Below are 19810 nucleotides of genomic sequence, written 5' to 3' on the forward strand. Positions count from 1 at the left end.
ACTATCGATGCTCCTCGCTGATGCCACTGCTTGTGGAAGAGAGTTCCACGTCCTTACCGCTCTGACGGTATAGAACCCTTTACGCAGTTTAAGGTCAAACTGCTTCTCTTCTAATTTTAGTGAATGGCCGCAAGTCCTTTTGTATTCCCTTTCACTGAATAGTTTGTTCCTTATGTTAGGGTCACCAATATGGTATTTGTACATTGATATCATATCCCCTCTCAAGCATCTCTCCTCCAGAGAGAATAAGTTCAATGCTTGCAGTCTTTACTCATAGCTGAGATCCTCCAGTCCCTTTATTAGCTTTGTTGCCCTTCTATGGACTCTCTCCAGTTCCAGCACATCCTTCCTGAGGACCGGTGCCCAGAACTGGATGAAGCCCACAACACCTGGTATTCCCAGGCATTCTCCGTTCCAGGTACAAACCAGGCCCGACCCTGCTTAACCTCAGAGATCAGACGAGATTGGGCTCAGGGTGATGTGGCCATAGGCCACATTGTTGGTTCTGGTGTCTCTCATTTTCCGCTTGATAATACCCCACATGATCTCTATGGGGTTTAGGTCAGACGAGTTTGCTGGCCAATCAAGCACAATGGTACCATGATCATTAAACCAGGTATTGGTACTTTTGGCAGTGTGGGCAGGTGCCACGTCCTGCTGAAAAATTAAATCAATCATAAAGTGCTCCGGAATTTCCTGGTAGAGGGCTTCTCTGACTTTGAACTTGATAAAACACGGTGGACCAACATCAGCAGATAACATGGCTCCCCAAGTCATCACAGACTGTGAAAAATGTAGCTTTTCATTTGGAAATGAAGGTCCCAGAGTCTGGAGGAAGAGTGAAGAGGCACAGAATCCAAGTTGCATGAGGTCCAGTGTGACAATTCCACAGTCAGTAATGATTTTGGGAGCAGTGTCATCTGCTGGTGTTGGTCCTCTGTGTTTTATCAAGTCCAAAACCAGCGCAGCCCTCTACCAGGAAATTCTAGAGCATGCTTCCCTCTGCTGACCAGCTTTATGGAGATGCTGATTTTATTTTCCAACAAGACTTGGCACCTGCCCACACTGCTAAATGTACCAAAACCTGGTTACCTGATCATGGTATCACTGTGCTTGATTGGCTAGCAAACATGCCTGACCTAAACCCCATAGAGAATCTGTTGTGTATTATCAAGATAAATGAGAGACCCAACAATGCAGATGAGTTGAAGACCGCTATCAAAGCAACCTGGGCTTCCATAACACCTCAGCAGTGCCACAGGCTGATCACCTCCAGGCCACATCACATTGATGCAGTAATTCAGGCAAAAGGAGCCCCGACCAAGTATTGAGTGCATACTATGCTGTACATGGACATAATTTTAATTAAGCCAACATTTCTGTATTAAAAATAATTTTTTTTATTGTCTTATGTAATATTCTAATTTTCTGAGTTACTAATATTCTAATTACTGAATTTTGGGTTTTCACTAGCTGTAAGCCATAATAATCAAAATTAAAAGAAAGAAATGCTTGAAATATATGACTCTGTGTGTAACGCATCTTTAACCGCTTCCCGCCCGCCCCCAGTATATTTACTACGGCAGTCAGCCCCTCCTGGGCAAAGCGACATAGTACTACGTCGCTCGCCCAGGAGCCTGCAGGGGGCGGGCGCGCGCCGCAGGAGGCGCGCTCCCGCCCGCTCATTCACAGGCATCCCCGCGTGAGTGACCGGCGGCTCCGATGTCCGCCGGCCACTCGCAATCTCCCACTGGAGAGAGAGAAAGGCAGGCGGCTGATGTAAACAAAGCCGCCTGTCATTCTCCCTGGTGTAACTGCAGAGATCATACGATCCTGCTATGTAGGATTGTATGTCTCTGTGGTTACATCACAAGCCACGCCCCTTTACAGTTAGAATCATGCCCCTAGTCACACTTTACCCCTTGATCACTAATAAATTTAACCCCTTCCTTGCCAGTGTCATTTTTACAGTAACAGTGCATATGTATAGCACTGATTACTGTAGTAATGTCACTGGTACCCCCAAAAGTTTCAAAAATGTTAGTCAGGGGTCCGATCTGTCCGCCGCAATGTCGCAGTCCCGCAAAAAAAATCGCAGATCGCCGCCATTACTAGTTAAAAAAAAAAAACTATAAAAATGACATAAATCTTTCCCTTAAGCCTCGTACACACGCACCGATTGTTGGCCGACCGATCGGCCGTCTTTTGTCCAGTGTTGTTGTGTTGGTTGAAATGTGCTCTAGACTGCACATGAATTTTGTCGGCTAAGAACAACCAACTGCAGAAGTGATGTCATGTTCTGGTTTACTTTCCGTGTGTTTTTTCTTCTCTGAGCATGCCCAGTCTTGCTCATCTGACTTTTGTCTGCCGAAATCTGTACTGACTGACGAACAATCGGCCGTTCTGGTGACGGCCAACAAAAATTTTATAGCATGCACACCAGATTTTGTTCGGCCGAAAAGTCGCAGTCGGTTGTCAGAAGCATCATACTAACAAGCCGACAATCGGCCGATCGCACGTTGGCCGGAAATTTACGGCCAACAATTGGTGCGTGTGTACGAGGCTTTAGTTAGTAAACGCAATAACTTTTGCGCAAACCAATCAAAATACACTTATTGCAATTTTTTTTACCAAAAATATGTAGCGGAAAACAAATTGACCTAAAATGTTAAAAAATTTTGATTTTTACATTTTTTTGGGGGGAATTTCATATAATAAAATATGAAAAATATTGTTATTTTTTCAAAATTGACGCTCTTTTTTTGTTTATAGCGCAAAAAATAAAAATCGCTCAGGTGATCAAATACCTGGTCTTTGAGCAGGAAAATCCTCTGGGGCTTGAGTGGTTAAATAATATATGAGTTTCACTTTTTTTAATTGAATTACCAAAATAAAATAACTTTTTGATGATATTCTAATTTTATGAGATGCACATGTACTTGAATCCATGGACTATATACTACAAGGACACAAGGCTATGACCGTTGTCCAATGTGAAGAAAATTGTGCTATCTCTCCATTTTATTTTGTTTGCTTGAAAGCACCTGAGCTCACAGAATTCTGTGATAACCTATCTGCCTTTACATTTAACTTATAATACTGCTGTTGTAGTTTTGCTATGATTAGACTTTGATTTTATCTTATCTTGATGCCTGATCCCCCATTAAATAAGGACTATACAGGACTGGTGTAGATAAACAGCTAATCCTGGCTAAAACACCTGCTAACGAAATTTACACTTAGCCCCTATTTATACTTGAGCATTTTTCACATATGTCTGACTATGTTCAACGGGTGGTTGAATGGCTGCTGGAAGTTTCCAAAATCTGCTAAATGGAGAAAATCAGAACTGTAAAGCAACTCAGTTTTCAAATGTTTTTTGGCCACCTTCACACCTGTGAATAGGCCTGACTCAAATTCCATGCTAGAATCCCAGCAGGGGTTCCCGGCGATAAGCTGCAGAATTTGCAGCCGCTCACACAGGATTTCTCATGCAGTGATCACCTGTGAGAGATCGACCCTGGACACAGATATCCTGAGCCCATTGCCAATCGCTCACAAGTGATCACTGCATGAGCAATTACATGCAAGCAACCACAATTAGCTGTGGAAGCCGGTATGCGGTAGCCTCCCATAGCTTTCTTTGGGACAGCCTCCCACAGCTAATCACTGGGAACCCTCCGCGGGGGATCTCACACGTAAGTCGGGGTGCATTCAGGTTTGAATGTAGCCTTAACTCCTTTACGACCGCCCCCTGCAGATGTACTGCGGCAGGCAGCCGCTCCTGGGCGAATCGCTGTTCATGTACGGCACTCAATCTCGGGAGTCTCGGGGGCAAGCGTGCACCGCCGGTGGCGCCCCACTCCCCGCTCATCAGTGGGAAAGCCGATGCATATGTCAGGTGGCTCTGACACCGTGATCGTTCCCCGCCGAGAGAGAAGGACGGTGGGCTGTTGTAAACACAGCCAACCGTCCTTCTCCCTGAGATGATCACAGAGCCCATGTGATCCTGCTATATAGGATCACATGTCTCTATGGTCATCTCAGAAGCCACGTCCCCCACAGTTAGAATCACTCCCCTAGGGTCACTTTTAACCCCTTGATCACCCACAGGGTTAACCCCTTCCCTGTCAATGGCATTATTACAGTAACTGGTACCCCCAAAAGTGTCAAAAATGTCAGTTAGGGGTCCGATCTGTCCGCCGCAATGTCGCAACCCTGCAAAAAATTGCAGATCACCTCCATTACTAGTAAAAAAAAAAAAATGTTTGCCTTTTGCGATTTTTTTTTACCAAAAATTTGTAGCAGAAAACAAATTGACCTAAAATGTTAAGAAATTTGATTTTTAATTTTTTTTTGGGAATGTCATATAGCAGAATGTGAAAAATATTGTTTTTTTTTCAAAATTGACGCAAAAAATAAAAATCTCACAGGTGATCAAATACCGCCTAAAGAAAGCTCTATTTGTTGGGAAAAAAAGGACATAAGTTTTGTTTGGGTACAGCGTCGCACGACCGCGCAATTGTCCGTTAAAATGATGCAGTGCCGAATTGCAAAATAGGGCCTGGTCAGGAAGGGGGTAAAATCTTCCGGGGCTGAAGTGGTTAAAGTGGTTCTAAACCCAGGACCCTGCATTCACTATAGTACACAGAACATGGAAATGCAATAGTTTTAAGCCTAGTACACACAGTCTGAACGTTGGGCAGCATTGGCCGGTTCAATGAAAACCGGTCAACATTCGGCCCATGTGTATGGCAGCCAGTCCAATAGAAGCCGGCCATTTGGCTGGCTTCTGTCAGACATGCATGCTGGAAAACCAGCGGCCGACTGGCTCCCGATCAGCAATCTCAGTCGATGGCCCTGACCGGAATGTTCTGGTGAGGTGGGGGAAGGGTGGTGAAGCCCATCCCCCTGCGAGAACACAATAGTTTGGTGGGGGAGGTTGCTGCACTAACATCGGATTCACCTGCTGGGTAGAACAAGAAATAATGAATGGTGTTTAGTAAATATAAACTTCTAAATATCTTTTCTCATCAGAAGTATATAGCAGTCTTATGACTTCTTTCAGTGTCTGGCCAGATTCAGACCCTTCATAAAAAAAAAAAAAAAAAAAGGGTAAAAAATAGGTTTTAAAAAAATAAAATCTTCACTGTGATCATATTTATCTATTCTGTTACACAGCAAGGACATTCTAAACAGAAGCAGTGTCACAGAAATACTACCAGGTTCAGCTTGTTTTCCTTAACTATTCTAAGGTAGCCCTGCGAATGAATAAATCCTGATGTTGACCCCTTCTTAGTTACAGTTCTATTCAAAATTATTCAACCCCCACTGAAATTGATTGTTTTGGCCAGTTTGACATTGATTTTGATCATTCAGTCATCCTGCTTACAATTAAATCAAAGAGGCACGTGTAGGTCAGACAAATATAACATAACATTTATAATGAAATAATCACAAATGTCTTTTCTGTGCTCACATCATTATCAGTTTTATTCAACCCCCAAGTGACATTCAATCTTAGTACTTAGTACAACATCCTTTTACAGTTATAACAGCTTTTAAACGTGAAGCATAGCTTGACACAAGTGTCTTGCAGCGATCTACGAGTATCTCCACCCATTCGTCATGGGCAAAAGCCTCCAGTTCAGTCACATTCTTAGGCTTGTGCACTGCAACTGCTTTCTTTAAGTCCCACCAGAGGTACTCAATCGGATTTAAGTCTGGTGACTGTGATGGCCACTCCAAAATGTTCCAGCCTTTAATCTGCAACCATGCTCTAGTGGACTTGGAGGTATGCTTGGGATCATTGTCCTGTTGAAAGGTCCAACGTCTCCCAAGCCTCAGGTTTGTGACGGACTGCATCACATTGTCATCCAATATCTCCTGGTACTGAAGAGAATTCATGGTACCTTGCACACGCTGAAGCTTCCCTGTACCTGCAGAAGCAAAACAGCCCCAAAGCATGATTGACCCCCCCGCCATGCTTCACAGTAGGCAAGGTGTTCTTTTCTTCATAGGTCTTCCTCCTCCAAACATAGTGTTGATCCATGGGCCCAAACAGTTCTAATTTTGTTTCATCAGTCCACAGAACACTATCCCAAAACTTCTGTGGTTTGTCCACATGACTTTTGGCATACTGCAGTCGACTCTTCTTATTCTTTGGAGACAGCAAGGGGGTGCGCCTGGGAGTTCTGGCATGGAGGCCTTCATTACGCAGTGTGCGCCTTGTCTGAGCAGAAACTTCAGTATCCACATCTGACAAAATCTTTTGTCAGTTCCTCAGCAGTCACACGGGCACTTTTCTCCACTCTACGCTTCAGGTAGCGCACAGCAGTTGAAGTCAGCATCTTCTTTCTGCCACGACCAGGTAGCGTTTCAACAGTGCCCTTTGCCTTGAATTTGCGAATGATGCTTCCTATGGTGTCTCTTGGTATATTTAACATCTTTGCAATCTTCTTATAGCCATTGCCCTTCCTGTGAAGAGTAATCACCTCTTCTCTTGTCTTCCTGGACCATTCTCTTGACTTCACCATGTTTGTAACCACACCAGTAAATGTCTAGAAGGAGCTAAGTATCACAGTCATTTTAAAGCTGCCTAATTGGTGCTTATTAGGCTTTATTGCTGCTCCCTGACATCCACAGGTGTTTTCAATACCTGATTGAAAACACTTCAATGAACCTCTGTTCTTCAGAGTGGTAGTCTTTAAGGGGTTGAAAAATTGTGTCAATGAAGAATTCACAAAAGAAACATTTACTACTGTATTACAAAACCAATTGATGTCATTTTAGTTGCATATGGTTCTTTAAGAAGTCCTTGTAGGATTTCATTCTGAATACAATTACAAATGTACACTAAATTCCCTGAAACCCTTTTACAGCATTGGGGGGGGGGGGGGGGGGGGTTGGATAATTTTGAATACAACGGTATGTGCCAGTTTACATTGAGAATCTGTCTCATCTTCAGTGATAAATGTGCAAACTGTTGTATTCGGCTTTCCGAAAAATGCCCCTCACTGTAAACCTGCCACAGACACTTTAGTGAACAAGAGACAGTCTGAATTGGGGATATTTGTTGCTAATTTGCTTGAAAATGTCCTCCACCACAGTTCCCCTTTCAGAACAAACTCATTTTCTAGCTAGGCGTTTGAAGGCTTTGGGGTAGGTCTTTTAGCTACTTTGTTCAATTGGTTTGTTTTTACAGCTGAGCATTTAGTGACCTCTTGTGGTCATTTTCATTAACATAAAAGTTGTAAGTAAAGTGTATACAGTACACCCAAATATGTCAAAATATTATTATTATTATACAGGATTTATATAATGCCAACAGTTTACGCAGCACTTTACAACTTGAGGGTGGACAGTACAAATACAATACACTTTAATACCATAGGAATCAAAGGGCCCTGCTTGTTAGAGCTTACAGTCTTAGAGGGAGGGTCAAGAGATACAAGAGGTAATAACTGGGGGGGATGTGCTGATGGAGAAATAAAGTAACAGTTGTTAGTTGGTTGGCCAGATCGGCTTCTCTAAAGAGATGAGTTTTCAGGGATCTCCTGAAAGAAGACAAAGTAGGAGATAGTCGGACAGATTGGGGTAGAGCATTCCAGAGGATAGGAGAGGCTCGGAAGAAGTCCTGGAGGCGAGCATAGGATGAGGTGACAAGGGAGGTAGAGAGCAGGAGGACTTGGGAGGAGCGAAAATAACGATTTGGTTGGTATTTAGAGACCAGGTTAGTGATGTAGCTGGGGGCCAAGTTGTGGATGGCTTTGTAAGTTATTGTTAGTATCTAGAATTTAAATCGTTGGTTTAGTGGCAGCCAATTGAGGGATTGGCCGAGAGGGGTAGCAGACGCAGAGCGGTTTGTAAGGTGGATGAGCCTGGCAGCAGCATTCGTGATGGAATGAAGGGAGGAATAGCCTATTCAAAGGTAGGCCAATAAGGAGAGAGTTGCAGTAGTTGAGGCGAGAGATGACCAGGGAGTGGAAAATAGTTACATATTGCATTTTTCAGGTCTATAGATGTGGCGGTTTCTTTCGTTTTTTGGGTAAGAACATTTTCAGCAAGTATAGCACATACACAATGATTTTACCAGAAATGCCATATCCTTGTTACTTCCTGGGAACTCAAAAGACTCTATTTTATAAAGTACTAGTCCCATCAATCTACTATGTAATGGAGATAAACAAAAGCAGACATAATTAAAGTTTAGCCCTTAAGACAACCACAGATACCAGCACCAACAAAAATTCTGCTGTGGATGGACTACCACGGACATCATTCTCAGTATACGATGTAAAATAAAAAAGCATATATTTTATATAACGCCGCTATTACAAAAATATAGATAATGCACTATTAGCAGCCATATTTCAAAATTAACAGTACACTAGTATACTTATCTTCATTGAAAAGCCACCCATCAAAGACCCTCTTTGTACACGAAAGTAATCAGAAACAAACTATAACTTCTCCTATTTTCCCACAAGGTAACTATAAAATAAGTGCCTATACTGTATATAATCCAGTAATTCCCTATCTCACCCTGCTCTGCACGTGCTTAGTTGTGCTCTATTTCTTGGCACTGTGCTGAAAATGTAGAGGCTGATCTTCTGACAGCCTAAAGATTTACTACTGTTCGGGGTTTCTGGGCTTCAGCAAAATGGCAGCCTCTAGTAAGAAGAAACAGGAGCAATGCTGGAGGCAATTTACAGCACACACTCATTTTGGTAGCATAATTATTACTGTGAAATATATGTTCCTTGCAAATTATTTTTTATCACGTTGTTATGGGTAAAGTTTCTCTTTAAGTCTTTATATTGTGTGACAGTGTGAAGCGCTGTCACTGTGAAAATGGAAGCAGAAGTGACACAGGGTTCACATGTATGCAGAGTGCAGGGCTTTGGAATGTCTATTTATAACTGTGGAATTTAATCTTTTGGTTTTCCCTGGGTTTTCATATTCCTGGATTAGGATCTAGAGTCAAGGACTACAAAGAGTCCTCAGTGGATTGAAGTCTATAACCATGTGTCCAGATTTTGATGGAGACTAGCAAGGTGCGTATGTGGGTGTGCACAGCCCATTTAATCAAAGGCCGGACTGAAGGTCAGGTCTCCTATTAGGAGACATGTGTACTCTACACAAGAGAGAGTACCCCATGCTGGAGAGGAGAGATTTCTCAAATGTGTGAGAGAACCCAGCATGTCAGGAGATCCCCTATTGAGATGCCAAGAAGTGGACCTGTGCATTAGTGGGTTGCGACTGAAGGAGAACTGGGAGAGCTGAGAGTGCCAGGAGAGCTGGGGAATCTGAATGAACACTGACAGGGCCGGCCTTAGGTGTTCAGGCGCCCTGTGCGAGCTAATCCTGTGGGGCCCCCCCCCCCGCGCGCACCACCCCCCGCCCCGCACATTTTCTTGCACCTTTGTTGCACTTTATTTGACTTTTCTTTTTTATGATCACTAATAACTTAGGCCCCCTTACATTAGAGGCCCCCTTACATCAGAGAGCCCCCCTTACATCAGAGACCCCCCACACAGAGCCCCCCTTACATCAGAGACCCCCCCACACAGAGCCCCCCTTACATCAGAGCCCCCCTCACATCAGAGACCCCCACACAAAGCCCCCTCACATCAGAGATCCCCCACACAAAGCCCCCCTCACATCAGAGACCCCCACACAGAGCCCCCCTTACATCAGAGACCCCCCACACAAAGCCTCCCTCACATCAGAGAACCCTCACACAGAGCCCCCCTTACATCAGAGACCCCCATACAGAGCCCCTCTTACACCAGAGACCCCCCACACAGAGCCCCCTCACATCAGAGACCCCCACACAGAGTCCCCCTTACATCAGAGACCCCCCACACAAAGCCCCCCTCACATCAGAGACCCCCCCACACAGAGCCCCCCTTACATCAGAGACCCCCTTACATCAGAGACCCCCTTACATCAGAAACCCCCCACACAAAGCCCCCCTCACATCAGAGACTGCCCACACAGAGCCCCACCTTATATCAGAGACCCCCCAAACATCAGAGACCCCCCACACAGAGCCCCCCTTAAATCAGAGACCCCCCACACAAAGCCCCCCTCACATCAGAGACCCCCCCACACAGAGCCCCCCTTACATCAGAGACCCCCCACACAGAGCCCCCTCTTACATCAGAGACCACCCACACAGAGCCCCCCTCACATCAGAGATCCCTCACATCAGAGACCCCCCCACACAGAGCCCACTCACATCAGAGACTCCTCACATCAGAGACCCCCCACACAGAGCCTCCCTTACATCAGAGACCCCTACACAGAGCCCCCCACACAGAGCCCCCCTCACATCAGAGACCCCCCACACAGAGCCCCCTTACATTAGAGACCCCTACACAGAGCCCCCCACACAGAGCCCCCTCACATCAGAGACCCCCCACACAGAGCCCCCCTTACATTTGTTGCAGGATAGAGAGCTTACTTACCCAGTATGGAGGCTCACGCTGTCTGCAGCTTTTCTTTTTTTCTTTAAACTTCCCCGGGGAGTGTGGGCGGGGCAGACCGAGGAGGAGAAGGGGCAGGAGGAGGAGGATCTGATGATCTCTCTCCTCTGGCGTCCCTGCAGAGAGGAGGAGGGTTCAGTCAGCAGCGGCATCTCTGTGGCTGAGCTGTGTGTAATACACAGCTCAGACTGCAGCAGTAGGAGACCGAGGCACAGCCGCGCAGTGGGAGGTAAGCGGCGGCCGCGGCCTGTGTTGACCCTGTCCAGGCCGCGGTCCCCGCTTACCTCCCTCTGTGTGGCCTGATCATCTGCGAGCTGTGATGACCGCATGGTGCCTCTGTTGCCCATGGCGCCTGTGCAGCCGCACAGCTCGCACATGCCAAAGGCCAGCCCTGGGCCTGATCATCTGCAAACTGTGATGGCCGCGGCCTGTGTTAACCCTGTCCAGGCCGCGGTCGCCGCTTACCTCCCTCTGTGTGGCCTGATCATCTGCGAGCTGTGATGGCCGCATGGTGCCCCTGTTGCCCATGGCGCCCTGTGCAGCCGCACAGCTCGCACACCCCTGAACACTGAGATGTAAGAGAGCCAGGTGGCTCAGTATTATTTTTGTTACCTGTTTTTGATAGTGAGAGCACTAGCCAAACTCCACCAGAGCTCCTGATGGTGGAGATGGGTTTTGCGGTCCTCAGGTTCACCCCAGCAGAAGGTGAGCAAGCCAGGGGCCAGTAGCAGATGTAGCCGGTAGGGATCAAGCAGAACCGCAGTCAAGGTACAAGTCAATGGTCAGTAATGAGTGGTAATGAAGATACAGACAGCAGCAGAAGTGTTAGGACCAAGATATCGGCTGGAGAAGAGCCCAATATTCTGGCAAACATTAAGTGCAAAGGCATGGCTTAAATAGGAAGTTCATGTAAGGAGCAAGGACTTTAAGGCTCACCAGAAACAAGACAGAAAGTAGTCTTGGTTGTCCAAGGGATCGTGGAGGGAGCTGTCCAGAAGGTGGCACAGTGAAAGGAGCTACTGCCTAATGCAACAGAGGGCCTTGGTTTAGATCTGGGTCCTGACACTACTAGTAATGCATTGTTACAAGAATTGATACAGCATATAATGCCACATTATAAGGACTTAACTACATAGTTTTTTTTTTTCATAGTAGTGAACAATTTATTCATTTGCTGGCTTTTATCTTGCAACATATTGATTTTAATTGGTTGCAATTGAATTGACTGCTAGCATGATATTAAAGTGTATCTAAACCTAAGGACAAAAATGTAATATATTGCAGCTTACCAGTCCTTGTGGCTGGTGTGGTGGCTCTCTTCCCTTCATTACCTTGTTTCAGGCTTTATTCTTTGTGTAACCCTGTAGAGTTACACAGGCTGTATTATCTGAAATGCCCAGTAGATGGCAGATGGACTCAGTATGCTGTTAATAAAACATTGAGCATTGATCACAGGACTTGGCCTTTTCAGTCACATGATTGTGGCATCATCACAGTGTGACCAGGAAGTGGTGTGTGAGGAGATGAGAAGACTGAGGGAGATAGAGACCAGCTCTGTATGACTTCTTATCCTTCTGCTCAGGTTTTATCACCAATTAATGTCCTAGGAGGACTTCCTGCACAGCTCTGAGGAAGGAGGTCATGGAAGACTTCTAGAAGTTACCACATGCTCAGCCAGAGAAAGGACATGCGACTAGCTGTGAAAGACTGCAGCACAGAGATAGAATCCTGCTGAGAGAACTTGCTTCACCCAAGACCACACCAGCTGAGAGAGGGACCTGCTTTCAAAGACACGCACTGAGTCCAGACGTCTGGTGAATCCAGTGAGAGGAGACTGCAGCGGACTGACCTGGTTATTTGTGTTGTGAGGGTAAGCTAAGCCTCTCCCTGTATCACCCCAGGGCACCTGTCTCCTCACTCACAGTAAAGACTCTGAGGTCCAGAGTGGACATTGCACATCTCAGGCTGCTTCAGTGACCCTGCGGAGCAGGACTTATAAGGGCCCCAACTCTCCTATGTGCACCAACGGCCGCTAGGGCGAAGATAAGGGGGTGGGACGCAGGTGTGCTAGTGGGTGTGTGAGGAAAATCCACATTGCATTGTTATCTGTGTTACTCTATTGTATTTTCCTATGTATGTTGGTTTATTTGCTACTTACTATATAAAGTTAGTTTCAGTTAGACTGTGTCAGTCTCATTGCACCAAGTATGTTCCCAGTGGGACCCCACATCCCTACCCCGGATGCCCCGCTGGGTGGAGGCACGGCCGCAGACATGTACCCCAGCTCCTAGATAGCGGAGGCTCAGGATCCGCCTGTCAGGCATAGTGAGTTAACTAGGTTTAGGGACTCCAAAGACACTAGGGGGCCCCATCAAAACCCTGTTACATATGGAGGCACTGCTGAGATTTATTGGGGTACAACCAGTGAGAATAGGTTAAGTCCTCAGGCCACTCCCTCCTTTGCAAAAGAGTGGGCCCAGCAAAGAAATGTACCATTACAGCAAGCTGTGATGTTATGCAAAGTCCCCTCCTGCTGTGAGATGAATCACATCATCTTGTGTATAGAAGTTCGACTGGGAATAGAAATGGCGACCATCAGGGATATCCTGCAGGATTCTGAAGGCCAAACTTACATGTTAATATATTGTCATTCGGACTTGGGAGACCATGAGATGCCTACCAACGTTCATTTATATGGAGCCCCGGATGAAGGGTGCTCCTTAGTGTACGCTCTCCTTGATAAGAAAGAAAGGGTCTCACTGCAACCACCCTTTAAATTAGAACAGAAAGACTATGTCACAGAAAATGATTCTAAGCTCCTGACTCCCATCTCCGGAAAGGCCATCATGTCTGTGAGTGTATAACAGAAGGATCATGTGAAAGCACCTTTAGATTTTGATCTAGAAGATTCTCTTCTACCACAGCAGTGGAAAGACAGCCTTCGTTCAAAACTGGCCACCCGAGAGGGAGTGTTCTTCAGAGCAGAGATGGACGTGGGGTGTTCTAAGAGTGTCAACCATGCTATAAGACTTGCTGATTCTACTCCTTTCAGAGAAAGGTCAAGAAGAATACCCCCTCGAGATGTGGAAGATGTCCGGGACATACTCCAGCAGATGGAAGGAGCAGGCATCATCACAGAGTCCCGGAGCCCCTATGCCTCACCTATTGTGGTAGTGAGAAAAAAGAATGGTTCAGTTCGGCTATGTGTGGACTACCGTACTCTGAACAAGAGGACTGTGCCAGATCAGTACACTTTGCCCTGGATAGAGGATCTTCTGAACGCCCTATCTGGCAGCCAGTGGTTCAGTGTGCTTGACTTGAGGTCTGGATATTATCAGGTACCCATGAAGAAGGAGGATCAGGAAAAGACAGCTTTCATCTGCCCTTTGGGGTTCTTCCAGTTTACCAGAATGCCACAGGGAATCACAGGAGCTCCTGCTACTTTTCAGAGGCTGATGGAGAAAACTGTGGGGGATATGAATCCCAAAGAGTGTCTAGTGTAACTAGATGACCTAATTGTTTTCGGGAAGACGCCAGAGGAGCATGAACAAAGATTGCTAAAGGTGTTGGATCGACTTCAAGCTGAAGGCCTGAAGCTATCAGTGGACAAATGCCGATTTGCCCAAAACTCTGTCACTTATGTGGGCACATAGTCTCCACTGAAGGAGTAGCCACAGATCCTGCTAAAATTGAAGCAGTGTTGAATTGGCCAAGACCAAATAACATCAGTGAGTTGCGGTCCTTTCTCGGATTCTGTGGTTACTACCGAAGGTTCGTGAAAGACTACTCAAAGATTGCTCGAGAGTTACATGACCTGCTGAAGATTACCTCTGACGTAAGGGGTGCTAAGGCACCATATCCTAAAGACCCCTTTGGAGAGAAATGGACTTCAGGATGTGAAGATGCCTTTCTGACATTGAAGAAGAGACTTATAGAAGCTCCTGTCTTAGCCTATGCAGACCCTGAGAAGCCATATATCCTCCATGTGGATGCCAGTATGGAAGGCCTAGGGGGTGTACTGCACCAAAGTTATCCAGAAGGATTGAGGCCGGTGGCTTACATAAGTAGAAGTCTTACAGGTGCAGAGAAGAACTATCCAGTTCATAAATTGGAATTTCTGGCACTCAAGTGGGCCATGGTGGATAAGCTGCATGACTATTTGTATGGAGCAACATTCGAAGTAAGGACTGACAACAATCCACTTACCTACATACAGACTACAGCTAAGCTGGATGCCACAGGACATAGGTGGTTGGCTGCCTTGTCAAGCTACAGTTTCAGCCTGAAGTACAAGCCTGGGCCCAAGAATGTCAGCGCAGATGCCCTGTCCCGCAGACCTAGACTCCCTCCTCACCAAGAAGAAGAGGAGTGGGAAGAGATCCCTGGGCCGGGGGTAGGAGCCTTTTGTCAGTTGTATGTGGTGGCCGAGAGTCAAGAAGAATTTGCCGAGCTAAGAGGGATAGACTCCATTAGCCACTCTCCAGAAGCTGTGCCTGAGGTGTTCCATGCTCCAGTCATGCTTCAACAGTGGTCCAGTATAACCACAGAAGACAAGAGGAAGGCTCAAGCGCAGGACTGGTATATTGGGATAGTTATCAGAGCAATAAAGACAAAGAATCCTAAATTGCTGACTTCTCTACCTGTGAGTCAAAGAGAATTATACCGAAGAGAATGGAGCCAACTACATCTCGAAGATGGAGTACTCTATAGGGTCGTGAAGTATCATGATCACCCTGACAGAAAACAATTGGTACTACCGCACAGACACCGTGGCATGGTCCTGAGAGCTCTCCACGATCAACATGGGCATCTCGGGGTGGACAAGACCTATGGCCTAGTACAAGATCGGTTCTATTGGTCTCGCATGAGGGAACATGTCGAGCAACATGTACAGACATGCAGGAGGTGTATCCAGAGGAAGACCCTGCCTGTGAGAGCTGCCCCTATGGGTCATCTGAAAAGCACGGGACCCATGGATCTTGTGTGCATGGACTATCTCTGCATTGAGAACGACACAGCAGGAATTGGAAATGTGCTGGTGGTAACGGACCACTTCACCAGATATGCTCAAGCCTTCCCCACTAAAGATCAAAAGTCTGTGACTGTAGCCAAAGTCCTTTGGCAGAAGTATTTTATTCACTATGGACTACCCAATCGGATACACTCTGATCAAGGTAGAGACTTTGAGAGTAAGTTGATCAAGGAGCCTTTGGACATGTTGCAGGTGCAGAAGTCCAGAACCACACCTTATCATCAGGAGGGCGACCCACAGCCAGAACGGTTCAATAGGACCCTCCTAGATATGCTAGGGACTCTCAAGCAAGTCGAGAAGCGGTCTTGGAGTAAACATGTGGAAGCCATGGTCCACGCATACAACTGTACAAGGCATGAATCTACAGGGTTCTCACCCTATTTCCTAATGTTCGGAAGAGAAGCTTGATTGCCAATAGATGTCCGTTTGGGAGTGTCTCCTGATGGAACAGATTCAACTTCACACTTTCAATATGTGAGGAACCTCAAACAAAACCTTCATCGGGCCTATGAGTTGGCCACCCAAGCTGCAGCAAAAATGGAAGAACGGAACAAAAGAAGGTATGATGCTAAGGTGAGATATCGGGAGATTCAAGCAGGGGATAAAGTTCTTCTCCGAAATCTAGGTGTGCCTGGAAAACACAAACTGGCTGACAGATGGAAAGATACCCTGTTTGAGGTTGTGTCCAAACTGGAAGGACTGCCAGTGTACAACATTAGGGGCCCGGAGGGCCGAATAAAGGCTTGGCATAGAAACCATCTGCTTCCAGTTGTGTATGCTGAAGAAGAGGAGGAGAGTGGTGAAGAACTGAGGGAAAACCCAGCAGAGAGTCCTGGAAATGGGGCAGAGGAGACCCCGGGAACTCCCAGTGCAGAGGATCAGTGGTGGTCATCACCCGCTGAAGAAACACAGCAATTGCCTCCTTTAACTCCTGTTGGTTCACAAAGTTCTCCAAGGTTAAATCCAGAAAGTCCATGTTTTGTGCCTGGAACTTCCCTTAGAGACTCTAGTTCGAGGGCAGGAGTCGAAGTTCCACAGTTGATGTCCCAAGATCCTCTTCTACAGCGAGAACTGAGACATAGCACCAGAGTGCGGCAACCCCCTAGGGCCCTAGTTTATGATAATATAGGAGAGCCCAGTTATGCCCCGCTGACACAAGCGGCATCTAAAATGGCCACTTTCCTACATGCACTAGCTGAAGTGGTAAATGTTAGTGACTCTTTACCCTAGATAACTAGCTAGCTAGGATGTAACTGTACTGTATGTATGCTAAACCTTTTTCTGTTGAATTTTTGTTAAGCCCCCTGGCTAGGACTTGCCAGTGGAAGGCAAGTATTTTCAAGGGGGAGCATGTAACCCTGTAGAGTTACACAGGCTGTATTATCTGAAATGCCCAGTAGATGGCAGATGGACTCAGTATGCTGTTAATAAAACATTGAGCATTGATCACAGGACTTGGCCTTTTCAGTCACATGATTGTGGCATCATCACAGTGTGACCCGGAAGTGGTGTGTGAGGAGATGAGAAGACTGAGGGATATAGAGACCAGCTCTGTATGACTTCTTATCCTTCTGCTCAGGTTTTATCACCTATTAATGTCCTAGGAGGACTTCCTGCACAGCTCTGAGGAAGGAGGTCATGGAAGACTTCTAGAAGTTACCACATGCTCATCCAGAGAAAGGACGTGCGACTAGCTGTGAAAGACTGCAGCACAGAGATAGAACCCTGCTGAGAGAACTTGCTTCACCCAAGACCACACCAGCTGAGAGAGGGACCTGCTTTCAAAGACACGCACTGAGTCCAGACGTCTGGTGAATCCAGTGAGAGGAGACTGCAGCGGACTGACCTGGTTATTTGTGTTGTGAGGGTAAGCCAAGCCTCTCCCTGTATCACCCCAGGGCACCTGTCTCCTCACTCACAGTAAAGACTCTGAGGTCCAGAGTGGACATTGCACATCTCAGGCTGCTTCAGTGACCCTGCGGAGCAGGACTTATAAGGGCCCCAACTCTCCTATGTGCACCAACGGCCACTAGGGCGAAGATAAGGGGGTGGGACGCAGGTGTGCTAGTGGGTGTGTGAGGAAAATCCACATTGCATTGTTATCTGTGTTACTCTATTGTATTTTCCTATGTATGTTGGTTCATTTGCTACTTACTATATAAAGTTAGTTTCAGTTAGACTGTGTCAGTCTCATTGCACCAAGTATGTTCCCAGTGGGACCCCACATCCCTACCTACCCCGGATGCCCCGCTGGGTGGAGGCACTGCCGCAGACATGTACCCCAGCTCCCAGATAGCGGAGGCTCAGGATCTGCCTGTCAGGCATAGTGAGTTAACTAGGTTTAGGGACCCCAAAGACACTAGGGGGCCCCATCAAAACCCTGTTACATTTGTTTTTACCTGGTGACATACTTCCTGTTCTAGAGAAACCGTACCCACCAGCTATACTGCACATGTGGCGGAGAAGCATTGTTGCCCTAGGAAAGGATGACAGTTAGAACTATAGAACCTCCACACATCCCTGCTGCACAAGGGGGGGGGGGTTGTTTTGTAGTTCTAATATAACTCCTAATCACATGTTTTGTAGTTCTAATATAACTCCTAATCACATTCATTGAGAAACAATTGTAGAGTGTACAGGAGGAGAGCAATGCAGACCTGGCAGACTCAACAGATATTTTTTTCCACTTATTAAACAGGTATAACAAAATTCTTTCTGTGGTATATTTACCACTTGCAGACAGTGCTACAACCAAATAGCGGCTACAGTGCTGTCGGCTAGTTCTGAGAGGCCATCATATGATGTCCTCCCTTGCTCACGCTTTTCACGCGCCCCCTGGGGAGTGCACCTGGAAGTGTCCATGATCCCTGGGTCCGCGGGACTCAGCACATCACAGATCACGGTAAGGGGCCAATCACAGCAGCTCTTTACCAGGTGATTGCTCCATCCAATTATGGAGCGATTATTGTGTCAACAAACATCATGCCCGGTTCAGCTCACACTGCTGCAGGGTTTTTCTCTCCTCTCCTCACATGCTGTATCGATGTAAGGAGAGAACAGTGAAACACTGCAGTTGACTTGATCCTGAGTGCCCTACTGTGCCCCTACAGTGTTCATCAGTGACCTACAGTGCCATCAGTGCCACTACAGCACCCACAGTGCCATTAGTGCTACTATAGTGCCCATCAGTGCCACTACAGTACCATACCATCAGTGCCACTACAGTGCCCATTAGTGCCTTACAGTACCATCAGCGCCACTACAGTGACCATCAGTGCCCTACAGTGCCACTTCAGTGCTCATCAGTGCTATTCAGTGCCACTACAGTGCCCATCAGTGCTCTAAAGTGCCACTACAGTGCTCTAAAATGCCATTACAGTGCTTATCAGTACCCTACAGTGCCACTACAGTGCTCATCAGTGCCCTACAATGCCACTACAGTGCTCATCCATGCCACTACACTGCTCATCGGTGCCACTACAGTGCTCAGTGACCTATTTTGCCACTACAGTGATGATCAGTGCCATTGCAGGGCTCATCAGTGCCCTGCAGTGCACATCAGTGCCTCACAGTGGCATCAGTGCCCATCAGTGAGTGCTTATCAGTGCAATCATTGCACATCAGTGACCCACAGTGAACATCAGTGCCATCAGTGAGTGCTTATCAGTGACCTACAGTGCCGTTCGTGCTCTACAGTGTCATCAGTGTCCTACAGTGTCATCAGTGAGTGCTCATCAGTGCCACTAAAGTGCTCATGATTGCCATTACAGTGTTCATCAATGCCACTACAGTGCTCATCAGTGCCCTACAGTGCTCATCAGTGCCCTACAATGCCACTACAGTGCTCATCCATGCCACTACACTGCTCATCAGTGCCACTACAGTGCTCAGTGACCTATGGCCCCACTACAGTGCACATCAATGCCACCACAGTGCTCATAAGTGTCACTACAGTGCCCTATTAGTGTTCATCAGTGTTACTACAGTGCCCTATTAGTGCTCATCAGTGCTCAATAGTGCACATCAGTGCCCATCAGTGAGGTCACTTCTGTGCCACCCTATCAGTGCCCATCAGTGCCGTAAAAAAAAATGCGTTTTCATTTTCTTTACACAGTTTCCAAAAACTTGTGGAAAAAATGACATGTTCAAAAGTCTCATTATGCCTCATAGAATATATGTTGGGGTGTTTGCTTTCGAAAATGTGGTCATTTTTTTTCAAAAGTGTAATAGGTAGTCAAGGAATTAAATGTGTAATTTATGTCCCTAAAACACCTGATGGTGCCCCCCT

Source organism: Pelophylax lessonae (genome assembly GCF_965119305.1).
Source record: "Pelophylax lessonae genome assembly, chromosome: 3".
In the NCBI taxonomy this organism is placed as follows: Eukaryota; Metazoa; Chordata; class Amphibia; order Anura; family Ranidae; genus Pelophylax; species Pelophylax lessonae.